This window comes from Rissa tridactyla, chromosome 1 (genome assembly GCF_028500815.1).
Source record: "Rissa tridactyla isolate bRisTri1 chromosome 1, bRisTri1.patW.cur.20221130, whole genome shotgun sequence".
Lineage (NCBI taxonomy): Eukaryota > Metazoa > Chordata > Aves > Charadriiformes > Laridae > Rissa > Rissa tridactyla.
In genome coordinates, this window is record NC_071466.1 from 32,375,253 (window position 1) to 32,392,694 (window position 17,442).

The following is a 17,442-nucleotide window of genomic DNA, read 5'->3' on the forward strand; positions in this document are numbered from 1 at the left end:
TGTATGAGCCTGAACTCTCAGTCTATGCAGTAAACTGGCCTTACTCAGACAAAAGTATCAGAATTTAAGCTTCTCTCATGTAATCTTCAGGGCTTCGGTGCTGTCTAACTAACACCTAGCTGTATAAAAAATTCATTGTATTTTTTTATTTGAGTACTTAATAGTATTTGTTCAATTGTATTCTGTTATTTTTCATTAAACAGAAGATGCCTGAGAGAAACATATAAGAAACAATAAGAAAAGATAGCGACCGTGCCCAAAAAGGATGAGCGATCACAATCTCCCCCACTAAAATGACATAATGTATTTTTAGGCTTTTTCGGTGGGAAAATGGGAACACAATGGGTCACAAATAAAATGTTGCTCTCAGCGTTACTGCTTTTATGAACTGCAAACCAGAACCACCAGGCGTTCCGGCGGTGTGTAGATAAGAACCATCAGTGTCAAGGCACTAAACTGACAGATTCCTCTAAAGCACGTAGCCCCTAGGTACGTGACCTGCATGGGATCCTGCACTGGAAAATATACAATTCCTGCAACATGTCAGCTCCTCTGTTTTCTGCTCATCTTAATTTTTGTGTGTGTCTTACTTTGAGATGCCTTATTTGCCGTGCTCTGCATTAGTTTAGGCAATCATTTCTCAGCCTGCGTGTGTGCCTAGTTCCTTTATTTCCGTTATTTTGCTCTGTGAACATAGTTACTGCTGCTTGCAGCATGAGTTCTGGTAGCATTGTTCATCCCTGTTCTTTATAAGCTTGAAAGTGCATGAATTCAGGCATTTCTCTACTTGTCTTTCTAATTTAATGCCAAATTAAGCTATTCTTTAAAATTCACTGGGTATGGCAGTAGAGATTTCAGAGGAGTGGTTTAGGGTGCACGTAGATCAAAAATATTTATTTACAGCTAAAGCAAAGGAGTTTTTCTTTTCTGGGGTGAACTGGAAGGTTTAGCAGGAAACAAAATGTGGGAATCAAACTGCTAGGCTATTTTTTTCAGACAGAATGAAGCCAATAGTCTAAATTGAGAGACTGTGGGACTGCGTAATATGTGTATGGTTTGGGAGGGATTTTTCTCCCGTAAGTGATTTTATGTTTAATTGCATTGCAGCTTTGCATCGCAACTAGAGTCTGCTGAAACAGAGGTAAACTACCACGGGGAAGAGCCAGCACGCAGGTATTAGCTGCAAATCCACTGGCACATCACCTCTTAGTAACTCCATGTGTTTTCTTGCCTCGTAGAAAAGCGGTCGTTCGAAATCTCTTGCCTCTCAGTCAAAGGCAGGTTGACAGGTCAACAGTCCCTCGGTGCCAATGGGAAGGGCTGTGCCGGGCCAGCAGACTGGCAAACCACGTGTGGCAACTGCGTGCAAGACCTGACAGGTTGGGAAAACATAATCTCTCGACTTTGGGGCTTGTTCTAGGTCTTTCCAAAGCTCACCAGGAACTTTCATTGCTTATTCTGAGTGCTGGCTGAGATCATCCGTGTATAGATTTTCCCAGTACCCCGTTCAGATCCTACTTCATGCACTCCCCAACGAACATCGTTCAGTAAACACTCGGTAGCATGCTGCCTTTGTGCTTAATGTTGCACCTGTGGCTGGTCTCCTCCTTCGAGCATGCACCTGCACAGGAACCTGTATTTATCCTCGTATTCGTTGTGCTTTCAACTGTGTTCAGCTCTTACAAGTGTCTTCTATTTATTATCTTTCTGTTGAAGCCTTTGTCCACCTAAATCTTTGGTCTCACATGTCCAAATATAAATATTCTCTCAAACACTGTAGTCAGATGGCCAGAGGAAGGAATAGTCTTTACAAATATGCATTGTATCAGTATCTCAAAAATCAGGGAAAGTCACACGCATAAGGCCAAGATTTATCCTCTGTTTATAAGTCAGTAAGATGTAGGGAAGCTTCTTATCACTGCACAGAGGGTCGGTCCCGTGCTGGTGCAGTGTTGCGGTGATACGGTGGGGATGAACGGATATGTGTGAGGGCGAGAAAGTCAGGGAACCCTTCCCTGTTCCAGACTCTCTCCCAGCAGAAGGCTGAGGATCCTTATAATGCCCATACTGTGGCCTTGGGGTGAGCATGGAGGGTGAGTTCAGGCCGGGCAGGTGTGGCTGGGGAGCGCTGCGTCTCTCAGGTACTTTTCATGGTTTCTACAAGGGTGGCTCTTAGAGCCAGCAAGGTCTTTGGTCTCCCCCACAGCACAGTTCCCACGTGGAGCGGGAAGGTAGAGATGTGGCTAGTGCCACTCACTTTTATGCTATAAACTCTCTTGAGTGAGAGACAGACTTACAACTTGTCTTTAAAATGCCTGGACACCCTGGGAGCTATGTAAATGGTACCACTGAGCTGTCACTTCATAAGGAATATTCAGAGGATGGGCTATTCCAGCATCATGAATTCTGCTGTGGCACATTTGTGCTTTCCAGAAGAGTGTCTCCTACAAAAATGACCTCCGAGTTACTTTGGAATAAACAGAACATCAAATGTGACTAAAAGCCCACAAAATGTTACCTGATTGCTTCTGATACGATAAGAAATTAAATGTTTAACAAAACTAATATTTGAATTAATATTTTAAGTTTCATGTATGTGGTTTTTCACATCCCGAAGCATAAGATGAGATCTGTTTTGTTAAGGATCTCTTTAAAACAGCTCAAATTCTAGACCCAGTCCCTCTGGCATGAAGGTGTCCCTGCCCAGGGCACGGGGGTTGGAAGGAGATGATCTTTAAAGTCCCTTCCAACTGTAACCATTCTATGATTCTATGATCCCCACAGATGCTTCTGCAAGTATGTCTGTTTCCATAAACTGTGGATCTGGCCCTGGCATTTTAAAAGATAAGTCTTAATTGTGGATGGATTAGAATGCCTGTCCTCTCTGGGGAGGTCCTAAGTCCCTAGGTTTTATACGTTTTCAACACCTACAGATTCTTTGTTATCCATGCCCCCGTAAAAGGTGAGGGGGCTCAGTGGCTGTGGTCAGAAAGCAGTGTTTGTGTTAACGACATTCTAGTGATTTTATTTTAGTTAAAAAAATGCTAAAATATGACTATAACGTGGTCAGCAAGACAGTGCCAAAAGGCATTAGAGAAAAAGGACTCTGGTGACCTTCAAGACTTAGAGTTGTGGAGGGCATTCATAAGCCTGAGTGCTTTCCTCCCAGGAGGATATAGCCCCCACGTAGGGCACCTGCTCTCTCATGCAGTGTCTTCCCCAGCCGTGACCCAGGATGCATGACATGCTGGGCAGTATTAGTCCACTAGCCATGAGGAAACCAGTGAACTGTGTTCTGTTTACCAGTATACAAATTTTCTACGTATGACTGCTATGAAAACGTCTGTCAGCTACCTCAGGAGTTTGTCATGCAAAATGGGTAAGAAATTCTGTCTTTGTTTTGTGAATGAACTGTCTCCCTACCATCACATATGGGATCCATATGTTAGGAGTCTGCATTGCCTGCCCAGGGTGCCTCAACTGCCCTACAGAATAATTTAATCTCTGTTCTGCCCTTATTCACATGCTGCCATTCAGGCTTTCCCTGAGTACCTCGTCAATGGAGAGTAAGTGCGACGCAGGACTTGGTCCTTTCACTTCAATTTTTACGGTTTGTTCTTATATAAACACATTTCAAGGAGTTTTACAAAAGCTGCATAATTCAAGACAGCTTTTGGCATGATGATAAGAACCGAAAAGAGTGCAGAAAAGATCCTTTCACTCTGATTTCAAAACGAAGGAGTAAAAAGTGTCCCAGACATCTGAGGTGGGAAGGTCCAGAAAAGACTTCTTAGCAGCCCCCCATCTACATAAAGAGTGAGACAAATGAGCCAGTATGAAATGATGTGAAAAGCCACAGTAACTCCAGCCTGTACTTCTCAGGATCTCAGAGGCTGAAAAAACCCCGTCAGTTATTAAATCTGGAGTTTGTTGGGAATTTTCTGCTTGGGCTGACCGTCCAGACAAGAAAAAGTACTCTCTGCAAAACCAACACTGGAAAGCACTGATTTTGTAAAATTTAAAAAAAAATAAAAAAATTCAGTTTGGGAAATTCTAATTTGATATTTCATTTGAGGTTATTTATTTAGACGGTTGAGAGTTATATGTAAACGTTCTATAACTCACTTGGAAAATTTAATGGTAAGAAAATGTAAGAAGTCCACATCGTTGCTTAAATGTAACGATGCCGTGTCGTCAGAGTTGTGCTGCTGTATCTCACCTGGTTTCCGGCTGCTGCCTCAGAGAGGCACTGGTCTGCCGTAGCCCTGTGTCTCATCTGTCAGCCCTATGTGGATGTCTTTGGCTACTTTACAGCACCCCATCCTCCTTGGAGGCTGCAGTTGACCTGGGCCATTTCTTCCTTGCCACCTTTTTGAGGCACAGAACTGGAACTCATTCACCAATGTATGTTCTGTGAAAGTCAAAGGTGAAGTCAGAGAAATCTGGCATCCGTCTGGCTTTTCTGTCTGTTTTTTTTTTTTTTTTTACCTGCTGAGCTAACTGCCCAGTCTGGTTTGGGAGCCCTGTGTAAATAGCTCTAGCTCTGCCACGAGAATGACCTGCAGAATTAGCTCTACATATATTTCACAAGCTCTGGATGGAAAATTCAGAGCAAAAGCAGACAGATACCTGGACAGAGTCCCAGATCTTGAGGGGGGGAAGGGGGACAGGGGGGGAGGGGGCAGATTTCTGCAAGTTTTTTCTACTTGGGAAGAGTTAGACTGGGTATTGTATCCAGCGCACATGTCCTTTTTACAAATGTTCTTGCATTAAGTAAGTATAACCATCCATAATATAAACTCTAAATAACCCACCACCACATGGTATGAATCTATAGGTAAGTAAAATTAGGAATGGTTCAAACGAAGTCTGCCAGAACCTAAAGTTTCCTTCTTTTTTTTTTTTTTTTCCCCCCCTGTAATGGAAAGTAGAAAATTACACCCCTGGACTTTTTACTTCTTCCAACTAACTTTCAGTTTGACCATGGGGCATTCAGGTGAGTGAAGAAGAAGAATATACAGAGGATTCATTGTAAAAGATCCAATAGCCCATTACAGCTTCAAACGTGTGTGAATCAAGATCTACACAGAAAAATTAACCACTTCCTCCAACTATTTAAGAAAATGATAACATCTTGCCTATATGAACAGGACCATGACACGCGTATGTGTTTTACAACCCTGTTACCACATCTAATAGAACCTGACTCTTTTTAGGCACGTTGCCTTAATAGAATCATAGAACCATAGAATAATAACGAGACATTGTGTTTTGTCTAAATTTCCACACTAAGGAACTCAGTGCTCTTTGGTCAGGGACACGCCTTAACTGTGGCAATTTAGTTGAGTTATGTTTTTTAAATGCTTACCTGCCCAAAATATATTACATTAAATTAACAGAGCAGCAAAAAGAAAATTAAATTTGGGTTAATTTTCATATTATAGTAATGGGATGTTAATTTATAATGACATTAAAAAGCAAATCACCTACAGCAAGCACCAGGAAGTTGTCAGTAATTGAGATTTTTTTTTTTTTCCCATTTCAGTTCAAGGACTCTATTGTGTGAAGTACTTTCAGGGTCAGGTATAGCTCTGATCTGGGTGGGAGCCAGCAATATAGCTACACAAATACTCCCATGTCATGCTGCTCCTCTGGCCAGCGTTAATGATGGCAGGACAGCCCTATCATCTTTGCCCTTCCTTGTAAGCACATGCCTGACTTCTGCCATCAAACAGTCCAACAGTTTTGGGGTGATTTTGGGGTTTTGGTTTTTTTTTTGTATTCGGATTCTTCAATTTGGCTGTAGAAATTTGGCAGTTGATTGTCACACATTTGATTAAAAAACACTATGTGAAAACAGGTAACGCTGGATTTGAGGAAGGGTTTGCATGCACTTCCATGGATCTAGGCCCAATCCTGCAAATGGCAGGCTCTTACTTAAGACCCAAAGCCACGCTGTACTTCACAGCAGTCCATGACAATGTTCGCAAGATAAGACCATGCACGGCACAGGCCTTTCTTTCTAGTGAAATTAGTTTTGTATTTATGGCCTTTGCAAAAGAGCTGTGGTCTTCTTTTTTACCTTTGGCAGAAAAAACAAAAACAAAACCTGAACTTCAGTATTTCCAGCAAATCTCCAAGGAAACTCCCATCTAAATTATGCAAACCATCAAGTTTATGACTATGGCTGTTAAACTCAGTTGCGGTCTAATTGTATTCATGCTTCAGCTTGAGCTGTAGGAAAGGGACTGAGCCATATTATAATTGGATTAAAAATATAGTGTGCCCCATGTAGAGACCCTGGTCCTCTCCCAGGACTAGATGACAGAGGGATTTGGATGGAACTGAACAGGCTGTCATCACTTCTTCCTATACTGAAAAACTAATAGCAAATGTAAGACTTTTCTCCCAGGCTGACCTTGTTTTTGTCTCGCACCCTCATCTCGGATTCTTCCAGCCATTTGTAAAAAATACAGCCTTCCCTCTTCTCTGATTAGGCAATGGTGAGAGCCTGGAGTTCATGGACTGTCTTTCCTGGTACTTCCCAAGCGTGGGCTGGTCGACCTCCGTAGCCCCATATGGTAGTCACCAGCATTGCTTCAGCTGTAGGGTCTGTGATCCACTCCCAGCAGCGACACCAACCACAACTCCAAGAAAACCTGGGAGGGTTCCCTTGAAAAGCACTGTAGGCTAAAGGGAAGTCAGGGCATCATCTGAAAGTTGGAACAGATACCATCTTTTACAATTTCTGTCAATATGGACCACGACACAAGGTCTAAATAGTAAATAATTAAGCCAAAATAATAAAGGCTTATAATAGGTAAATAATTAAGCCTAAATAATAAAGGCTTAATAGTGCCCATTTAGCAGACACCACCTGGCTCTTGTCTACACTGCATGGGACAAGCCTCCTCCTGAGCAAACTGCATCCATGCCACCTCGCCTCAAGATCTCCTGCAGGCCTCACATGGCACACCTTGCCCTCAGGCGTCATCATTATTCTCTGTAAATTTTTTAGCTCAAAGTTTCTAAAGTAGTGCAGGCCAAGGCTGGAGTCCACCAGAGTTATGCTTTTACACCAAGACTGTGAGGTCCATGATGAAAAGCCTGCTGGAATGGCATTAGGGAATGGTATAAGATGCAGAGAAGCAAAGCTGGCACAGGCTTGACTAAGACTATGCTTGGGCACTGTCTCGGACAGCCATTTGGAGAGGTCCAAAATAGAGCCAGGGAGAAAATAAACCAGTAAGTAGTGTGGTCCAGTATCATATCTCACTCCTGGTCGTCCTTTCCTCAGCATCACAGAAATACTCAGAGATGGGATTGCACAGCTTTTGTTTGCTGCCTGCAGTTAATGTCTGCAGGCAAGGGCGGTCTGCCTATGAGTCACACTGGGCCAACTGTTCCACATCACCGCTAAATTTAAGCTGTGCTGCTCGTACACAGTTATGAAGAGAGCTTATGCTGCCCACTGAGTGCCCCGTGCTGCCCTCCCAACTCAGAGTAGTCCTCCAGCAGCAGGAGCAGGGGTGGAGGGTGACACAGTAATTTATCATTTCCCTCTGCCTGAAACTGCGATTGCAAGTAGGGGCAGTTAGTTACTTACCAGGATCCCACCAGTCCATGTTCCCCAGGGCCAGAAATTCAGCCTTGCACCCACGTTCACAGAATCACAGAATCGCAGAATCTTCATGGTTGGAAGGGACCTTTGAGATCCTGGAGTCCATCCAAACAACCTACAGTCTCTGCCACTAGAGCATGCCCTGAAGTGCCACATCTGGATGTTTCTTAAATACCTCTAGGGATGGTGACTCAACCACCTCCCTGGGCAGGCTGTTCCAGTGCCTGACCACTCTTTCAGTAAAGCAATTCTTCCTAATATCTAATCTAAACCTCCCCTGCACCAGCACCTTCTCGCTGCCAGGGCTCCTGCTCCCCCACTGTGCGCCTGCTGTGAGTCCGGACCCCCCCTTTCTGGCACAAGGGCTCGGCAGCAAGTGTGACACAACCCACATGTGTTTGGCTGAGCACCTGATTAGCTGTTGGTGGTTTTGGTTTTCACCCCTGATGAGAGCAGCGCTAGGATCAGAGGGATGGGTGTGACAGGGTTCAGGAGCTTAATGTGTCCATCTATGGAGCTGTAATCTTCCTTGAACCCGTTTCTGAGGGTTCAAGCAAACACAGCATTTGTGCACTCACTGCCAACAGCATCACTTTTCTACTCTCTTCCATTTCTTTCACGCATGGCTTTCAGAGAGGACTGAATAAAATGAATTATATTACAGCTTTGTTAAATAACTTTGTTTTATGTTAGTATATGCCTCAGGATTGCCAGCATGTGTTCCATTTCTGGGTATTTTTAAGATGGAGTGGACAAGACCGTATAAAATACATATGGGAAACCATCAGAGTTGGCAGAAGAGATGTCTTCCTGTGAAAAGTGGTGACACTGAGTGTTATCAAAACCAGCCTAAAATCGCCTTCAAAAGGGCCAGGACTTTACCTCAATGGTTTGAAGAAACCTTTCTCATTTAAATGTTCTCTGGTTCTGTAAATGAGCAATGTTATTCATCTTAGGTCTGTCACATAAAGAAAAAAAATGTACATATGAGTTTAATCCCTTCGTTGGTTTATAACCTTAGAACTCAGGCAGGAGAGTCACAAATCCATGTAGACATCCCCGAGTGCTGACTTTTGCATTTGGATTTCTGATTTAGTTGAAAAATATATAAAAAACTGGCGTGGCCAGACAGCTCCCTATTGGCTACACATCTGTACAGGCTCAAGAGCATCGTATATTTCTGCAAAGATCTGGAATAAATTGTGCTCAATGAATTGGCCCCTCGTACGCTTGTTTCAAACAGCAGACTCGGATGAACTCACATATCGTGGGAGCATCAATGGCAAAAACAATACCTCTTTGGCCAAATCTAGCGGGAGCTGCCATCATAAATGTGGAAGATGTGTAGATGCAGAAATAAATAATTCTGGGGAGATGGAAATGTACTTACAGATCAATATTAGTGACTGCAAGCCACATTCAGCTTCTCAGGCATTACTTTCGCATTTTGAAAACTCCACAATGACTCTGAAGAAAAGTAGTTTCCATGGTTGGGATTTACCTACCTGACCTCAGGCATCTAGAAAAGACGTGTCTCGTCTGAGCCATCCATCTAGAAACATCATTTATAGGGAGATTCGTGGCAATTTGACAATGGAATATGTCGCCCTAAGAGGTTTTTCCATTGACAAAGGGGAAAATATACAGGACTCCATTTAGAGTGGTTCACTTAAGTTTTACCCATCTAAAATTAGGAATCCACTGCTAAATGTGGACTCAGTAGACCCCTTACACAGCCCATATGCATAAACAGCAAGTTAGCGTACAATAATGACAGCAGGTTTATTAGTGATTTTTGTTTATTTAGCTTCATCCACGCCCCACTCTGAAGGCCCGACTCAGCCTCTTTCATTAGACGAACAATGTGTTTTATCCACCTTGTTCACCTGACCTGACCTCGTTTCTTTAACGGTAGGATATTTATACACCATTTTTCTCCCGTGAAGGCAAACAGCTCTCTCTTTGCAGTCACTAGCCCTTAACCAACGGCCAGTCTCTCGCTGGGGTGCTCAGCTGCGCGTTCCCCCGTACAAACTGCTCACGTGCTGCTACGCAGATTTCAGGCGTGAAAGTTTGGGTTTATTTCGTGACTGGGATTCTGCGAGAGCGGGTAAAAACCGTGCACAGATTTATGAATCCTGCTGTTCACCCAGCCTAATCTTTGGCTCTGCTTCAACCTCTTTCCCTTCCTGTTTTCCCAAGAACGCTCCCCCTCTGGAAGCCAGCTTCGTTAATGCAAAGTTCAAAATTATCCAGAGACTGCCTCCCACCTTCCCAGCCAGCTCACGTCCTCGCTAGGAGCCTCGGCAGGTCTGTCCCTACCAAGCCAGGCTCCTTTCCAGGCCCCTCCGGTCAGAGTCGGTTCCTCCTCCTGCCACCTGATATCCTGTGTGCAGCACAAGCTCGAGTCCCTCGGCTCTTTTAAGCTCGATTTCCTCTCTCTGAACTCCTTGCTGAATTTAGGTGACCCAGAATGTTTCCCAGAAGGTCCAATTACGAGTCACTTGCTTTTAACACGTGAACCATCCTTCAGCACATCTGCAAAGCGAACTGGGGCTAGCACAGGTGAGACTGAGCCTGTAGCAACTCCCTTCCACGCCAAATAACGTCTATTTAGACTTCCAGAAAAACGTCGACCATTCTCATATCCCCACTTCTAAAGACACCAAATAAATATATTTGTTTGTGGTTTTTAATAAATAAATAACTAGTCCCACCTATTCCTGGCTAATTTTAGTATTGCTGCCGTTAGGTTAGTTGTGGTAGCAGTCTGACGAGCATTGTGAATCGGCCGAAGTACTGCCGAGAAAAGTAATCCCCCATCTCCCATCACTCGTTCCTGCCTCACAGCATCCCCGCCCTGTGCGAGCACAGCAGCCTGCGTGCTTCCCTGGGGAGGGAATCCATCTGAAGATTGTTTTGTTTTTTTTTTTTTCGCTGGGTAAGTTTAAACCCAGATCAGCTTCTCCCTGCAGTTCTCTGCACAGCTACAGCGGAGGCGACGCAGAAGCGGGAACGCGTGGTGAGACTGGGAGAAGGTGGGACTGTGTCTTCCAGCACCAACGCCACTTTACGCTGAACCTTCGGCGTCCATTGAACTGTAGCTTCAATTAGTTTACCTGAGGTTACCCCTAAGGAAAATGCAAATCGCATCTCTTTCAGAGACCCAGAAAATTTTTAAAAAATAATGCCGTTCTATGGTGGAAGCTGTTCTGAGAACAAAACTGTCACTTCAGGGAATTACATTTTTGTCAGTTCCTGTCAGATTTTACTCCCGAAATTTTATGTGGAGCTCTCAGTTGTTTCAGAATTTTTAAAAAAGAAGCCTTTTGTGACTTATAAACCATCAAAAGACAGTTAGTAGTTAAAAAAAGTGTTTACAGCATCTGAAACAGTTAATGCTGAGTGATAAAGCTGTACTTCACTCATCCAGGAAAAATACCAGCCCCTTCTTCACTCCAACATCAACATGTTTACCACCGGGCTGGAGGGAGGACAACACCCTAGGTATACTCTTAAGAATAAAGTTATTTTGACCTGCAGGAATTTTCATTGCTTCTGCTCTCTCAAACACAGTGCAGATGTGGATGTTAGGGAGAAAGCATTTGAAAAGCCGTAAAACTGCTGCTCGTTTTATCATCTACTTACAGCTTCTATGTGATTACCCTGTCTTTAGCTGCAGCAGCGCCTTCGTCAGCTGTGGCTCAGCACCGACACTTCGCCGATGAGCGGCTCCGCGCGCCGCTTCTGTGGCGCTCGAAAGCTGATAAAACTCAGCAGCTGTTATTTTCACTGGCTTATGCGGCGCGCAGTGGGTGTTCTGGTCACTTTATAAATATCACCTTTACACTTCCAAATGCTTATAAGCACATTTATTTCTAACAGAGTATCTCCACTTAGGTGCAATGTGTATTTAGTTGGTGTTATATAAAAAGGTCGGCTCTGAGGGCAAAACGTCTTCCCAGAATGACACGTAGGAGAGTGAAAATATTTTTGTATTTGTATCCTAGGAACACACACCTAAGTCTGGTCAAGCGTTCGCCGCAGGGAAAGCCACACCGGTGGAAGAGGCTGCAGTGCCCAGCTGCTGCTCCTGGCCCTGGGCTGCAGAATCCCAACCCCAGAGCTGAGCCAGCAGAACCAGCCATGTGGGTTGTCTCCATCGCACCAGCGCTAAGCCACCCACGCTAATTCAGGTCTTCGTCACTTTCTAAGTGAACTGGGCTGACGCTATGCTTTCAGGACAAGGGACAATCCCAGCTGGCCCTCTATGGGGATGCTAACCTCTAGCAGGAGAATGGGAAGAGGCTGGAAAGGAGCAGTAGGGGAAATATGATAGAGGTCTGTAAAATGCCGGCTGCTGTGGAGAAGGAATGACTGCTCACTTGTTCGGTCCAGTACAAGACTGGTGGGCTATAAGGGAACCAGGTTGAAAACAAATGCAAGGAAAGGATTCTTCAAGCAGCAACTAGGCATGGACTTCGTGGGCAAAAGACAGCGTGGCTGCATGGGTTTAAAGGGAGAGCGGACAAGCATTTGGAGAGGGATCCACTATGGGTTACCCAACAAAAAAACCGTCGCAGGCACAAAAAAATGCCCCTAGTTGAGAATGGTCAGAGGCTGTGGAAACACTGTACAGCTTACTTGCCTGTTCTCATTCATCAACAGGCATCCCATTGCTGTCCCTGTTTTCCTCTTCCCTGAGGGAGACCATGAGTGTGGTCCCCCATTGCCACAATTCAGGCAGATGAGTTGCCTGTTTTGGGGACGGCTGCAAGGTGAATACACCCAAAATGCTGGGGATGAGCCTTATTCAGGGAAAACACTGGGGCTATCCCCTGCCACTTCTGCAGTCAGAATATGAGCTCCGTGTACTCTGATCTACAGCAGTACAGCTGGTTTAAGTTCAACATGCAACCACAGCGTCGGACTATTGCATGGCAGAATTCACATACCTGTGCTTAAAACTATGCTCCTGAAAGCCTGTTCTTGTTACCCATGAGCATTTTACATGGGTCTCTGAAGTTTCTTGAGCATCTGTAATTGCTCAGCACCTGGCTTATGCCTAGGCTCCATTAATATCCACTATCCAGGTATTTCTCTGCCTAAATACCCATGGGGCTCATCCCCGTGGGCAGCTGTGCAGCAGCAAAGGAGCTCCCAGCAGCTCCACGCTGGGCAGCAGTAGCTTCCACACTCCTTTGTAGAAAACCAGTAGCTTTTTGTGTGGTTTTACAGCAGAGCTGCTAGTAAGGAAGGACCAAGCAGCAGTTTAGCCGTGTGGGTGATGAGGGGCCATTGGCTCAAGCTCCACTTTGACCCTCTTCTATTCGGCAGTGTTCATCCCCACTCTGAGGTTCCTGCCCTGCCTTGATGATTAGTCCGGTAATTAACATCCCCGCCAGGAAAAGGAGGGACCGAGGTCTGAGTACGTGCAGGTGAGGGGATTTTAACTCCTATTTCCCACAGTGCAGGGATAAGTGAAATGCTTATTCTTGTGGCCCACCTCCCCACGCTGCAGCAGCAGAACCCAGGTATATTTGCCCCTGGCAAACAGGAATGTCCCATTTGCGTTGCCCTTGTGAGGGCACCAAGGAGCGTGCCCTCCACGCCGCTCCAAGGTCCTTCCCCTTCCTTCTGCCACATTGCTGGAAATACATTGCTATTCCAGAAACGAGTACAAGTAGAGAGCAAATAATTGTTTGTGGCAGCCAGCTAGGGTAGAGGGAGGGCAGTACATAGGCAAGCTCCAAATCCTTGTTCCCATTACACTGTATAGATTGTACTCAATTTTTTGTCCCAGGCCAAAACAGCCCGGGGACATGGCCAGGAGTCCAGCACCTGCCTTTCCCACAATGGCAGGGCTACAAAATGCTGCTCCCTTCTGCAGGCTCTTTCTCTAGTCAGGCGTTGAATCCTCTTCTAGCACAGCTTGAAGCCACAGGATATGTTTTCCCAGAGAGCTTCTCAGCTCCTAGTAAGGCCAGACCTGTAAGACATGAGAGTTGAAACCCTTCCTCCCCTACGGTGGGTAACAGCAGGAGTTGCCCTAAAAACCACCTATTGTAGCAGCAAATTTTATAAATCCAGATTTATTCGGTTTGCATGGCAAGGTTTTGGTAGCAGGGGGCTACAGGGGTGGCTTCTGTGAGAAGCTGCTCAAGCTTCCCATGTCCGACAGAGCCAATGCCAGTGGCTCCAAGATGGACCTGCTGCTGGCCAAGGTCGAGCCCATCAGTGACGGTGGTAGCGCCTCTGGGATGACATAGTTAAGAAGGGGAAAAAGAAAACTGCACAATTGCAGCCAAAAAGAGGAGTGAGAATATGTGAGAGCAACAACTCTGCAGACACCAAGGTCAGTGAAGAAGGAGAGGGAGGAGGTGCTCCAGGCACCGGAGCAGAGATTCCCCTGCAGCCTGTGGCGAAGACAATGGTGAGGCAGGCTGGCCCCTTGCAGCCTGTGGAGGACCCCACGCTGGAGCAGGTGGATGCCCAAAGGAGGATGTGACCCTGTGGAGAGGCCACATTGGAGCAGGTTTGCTGGCAGGACTTGTGATGCTGTGGGGGACCCACACTGGAGCAGTCTGTTCCTGAAGGAGTGCACCCCGTGAGAGGGACCCACGCTGGAGCAGCTGGTGAAGAACTGCAGCCTGTTGCAGAACTTTGTGGAGGACTGTCTCCTGTGGGAGGGATCTCATGCTGGAGCAGGGTAAGAGTGTGGGGAGTCCTCCCCCTGAGGAGGAAGGAGCAGCAGAGACAACGTGTGATGAACTGACCACAACCCCCATTCCCCATCCCCCCGCGCTGCTCGGGGAGAGGAGGTAGAGAAATCGGGAGTGAAGTTAAGCCCGCGAAGAAGGGAGGGGTGGGGAGAAGGTGTTTTTAAGATTTGGGTTTATTTTCTCATTATCCTACTCTGATTTGATTGGTAATAAATTAAATTAATTTCCCGAGTTGAGTCTGTTTTGCCTGTGATGGTAACTAGTGAGTGTTCTCCCTGTCCTTATCTCGACCCATGAGCCTTTTGTTGTATTTTGTCTCCCCTGTCCAGCTGAGGAGGGGCGTGATAGAGTGGCTTTGGTGGGCACCTGGTGTCCTGCCAGGGTCAACCCACCACGCCAGATCATTTAGTGGATCTGGTGGATCAAATTGTGCATCCATCCTCTGCCCATACTGAGCACCAGAACTCTCCCAAAAAAAGTGCAGGGTATACGATGAAAGGACATGGTGCAATTGTCTCCTCCCCAGAGACAAATTTCTTCCTAATCTTCATCATTCCCTGGTTGGATTTGGCCTTGAAGCTGAAGGGCTTATATCTTTTATAAGTGTTTATTCTGTCTCAACAACAGTCCAGAGTTCCCCTTAATAACATTTGCATTAATAAAAGAAAAACAAAAAGACATGATTAGGACAACCTAATCAAGTTCAAATTAGATCAACGCATTCTGGGAACATATGTAGCCGGTTTCCTGAACACGCGGTCTCACCCGAGCCTGGGTGTTCCCTAAGGTCCTGCTCCACTGGTACCATCCCACCAGCACCGTACCATGCAAAGAGCAACAGCAGCAACCAACAGCAGTGCAGGACCCAACCATTGCTGGTAAATCCCACTGTCAGCAACTGGAGACAAAGGCTTACGGACTCACAAAAGCCACTTGACCTTTTTAAAAATGATTATCAGGTTTGATTGGGCTTTGGAGCTAACTGCTAGAAGATCTCAGCCTCCCCTTCCCCCCTCACCGTCCAGACACTCAAGGGCAGCGAGAGCGTCCCAAATCCGCGCCACCCAATGCTCCAGCACTACGTCTGCAAGGCCTCATTGTCCCGATGCCGTCGGCAGGTGCCAAGTCAAACAAGAAACAGCGAGCACGGCGCAGATGGGGGAAATGGGCTTCTCCCCGCGCGCCGACGGAGACGGAGCGGCGCGTGGCACTGGCCCGGCAGCCCCTCCTTATCCGAGAGGCACCGAGCCGGGACGGCAGACCGCTGCAGGTGCAGAAAAGCCACGGAGCTCGAGTCTCCCCACAGATTTCCTATGTTCCTTCCAAAGTCACAATATTTTAATTGATGTTTCTTGTGAGAATTCAACAGGTGCAACATAAATCCCATGGATTGTGCTGAATCCCACAAAACCTTGACTTTCATTTTAGAAGGAGCCGGGGAGGGGCGGGGGGAAGAGGAGTTTTCTTGCTCTTTGGGTTTTTAGCCTTGAGCTACATGAGACAGAAAAAATGCTGTATTTGCTCAAAGTGCTGCCAGATTAAAATAAGCAGCTATTCATCTCATTTTTCTGAAAGGATGGTTAACTCATTGAGAAAAACTCATTGACTGTAAAAATACATTCAATTATAGCAGAAGCACAGTAAGGACAACGTTGGTTTTTCCTTATACATCCTGGAGTGAGGGGCAAAAGCTCCTACGTCCATTTCTGCCCCTTCAGACATGCCCGGCAAAGCAGACGGGACAGTCAGGAATAGAACCTCTGGATTTATGCATACTCACCAGAACCCTGTTAAAAGCAATTAACAGACCCATTCTGCCATGGTTTTAGTTATGAGGTGAGAGGTACTAGAAGTAACGAAGGTAGATGCCACAGCATATGATTTCTTTAGCGTTAAGTCGTGATGTATCTCCTCTTGCTTTACACTCTACTTGACTGATGGCTCAGTATCTTCAGGACTCAACATGGTACGCAGATAAACAGCGAGCAGATAGGGAGGCAGATGTTGGAAATAAAGACAAACTTCCACTTCTCATTTTTGCAACTGTCCGTGTATAATATTTCTCTAAGAAAATTCCTGATAAGGGTTTGTTAGAGGGTTTGGAGGTTTTTATGTTTTTGTATAAATAAAAGTTTTATAAAATGTTAATCCACCCCAAAACTTCAGACCACCTAAGAAGACCATATTTCTAGCACTTAGAAAGTGAGCAAGCTGATAAACTGCAAATCTGTGTGTTCTTCTCCACACTCCTGTACCCACTTCTCTGCTCTTTTGCCTCATCTGCGGTTTGGTTTGAGTGCCTGGCACGGGTCCTGCACTGATGCCAGGCCAGTCTGAGAGTCCCCTATAGGAAGGAAGAGAGGTCTATCTGCTGACAGATGTCTGTCAACTGACGGATGAAGTTTATACCTTTAGGAAAAAAGCTTTTTGCTTTTAAAAATCAATACTAACACTTGGCACCACTACAACAGCAATGATAAAACGGCGGGTAGTAGCAATATAATGCTAACATTGATAATAATAGCAAAGAACTGTACTGAGAACACACTGAAGGTATTTAAATCCTGGAATACTGATTTCATTTAGCACAGTGAGACATGATTTTTAAAGCAGAAATAACAAACTAGGTAGAAGGGAAAATCCCTCCATTCTTTCCGTTAAGTGTACCAAATCTGAGATTTTTTCACTGAGGATGAAAAGTTGAAATCTCAAAAATTTCTGTAAATTAAAATCTAAACCAACCCAAAACACGAAATATGGATCAACACAAGGAAAACACTTACCTTACTCCTTGTTGGTGCCTTTTCTCTATACCTTGGCTTAAAAGCAGACGGAGAAAAATTGCATTAAAAAATAAAACAAAACTTTAAAATATATGCTTAGGTGTTTAAATGCATTATTCTGACTTCCTAAACATTTGTTCCTGATTTTTAAACAAAAAAAGATGGAAAGGGATGTTCTGCAGCAGACGGTGCATGTTCATGAACCCAGAATTTTTGATAAAAAGACAATTTGGGGGAAATTCCTGCTTAATTCTAAGTTGTTTTTGCCCTCCTCTAAAAGCCTGAGGAACTCTAATACCTGGCTCATTTACTGTAT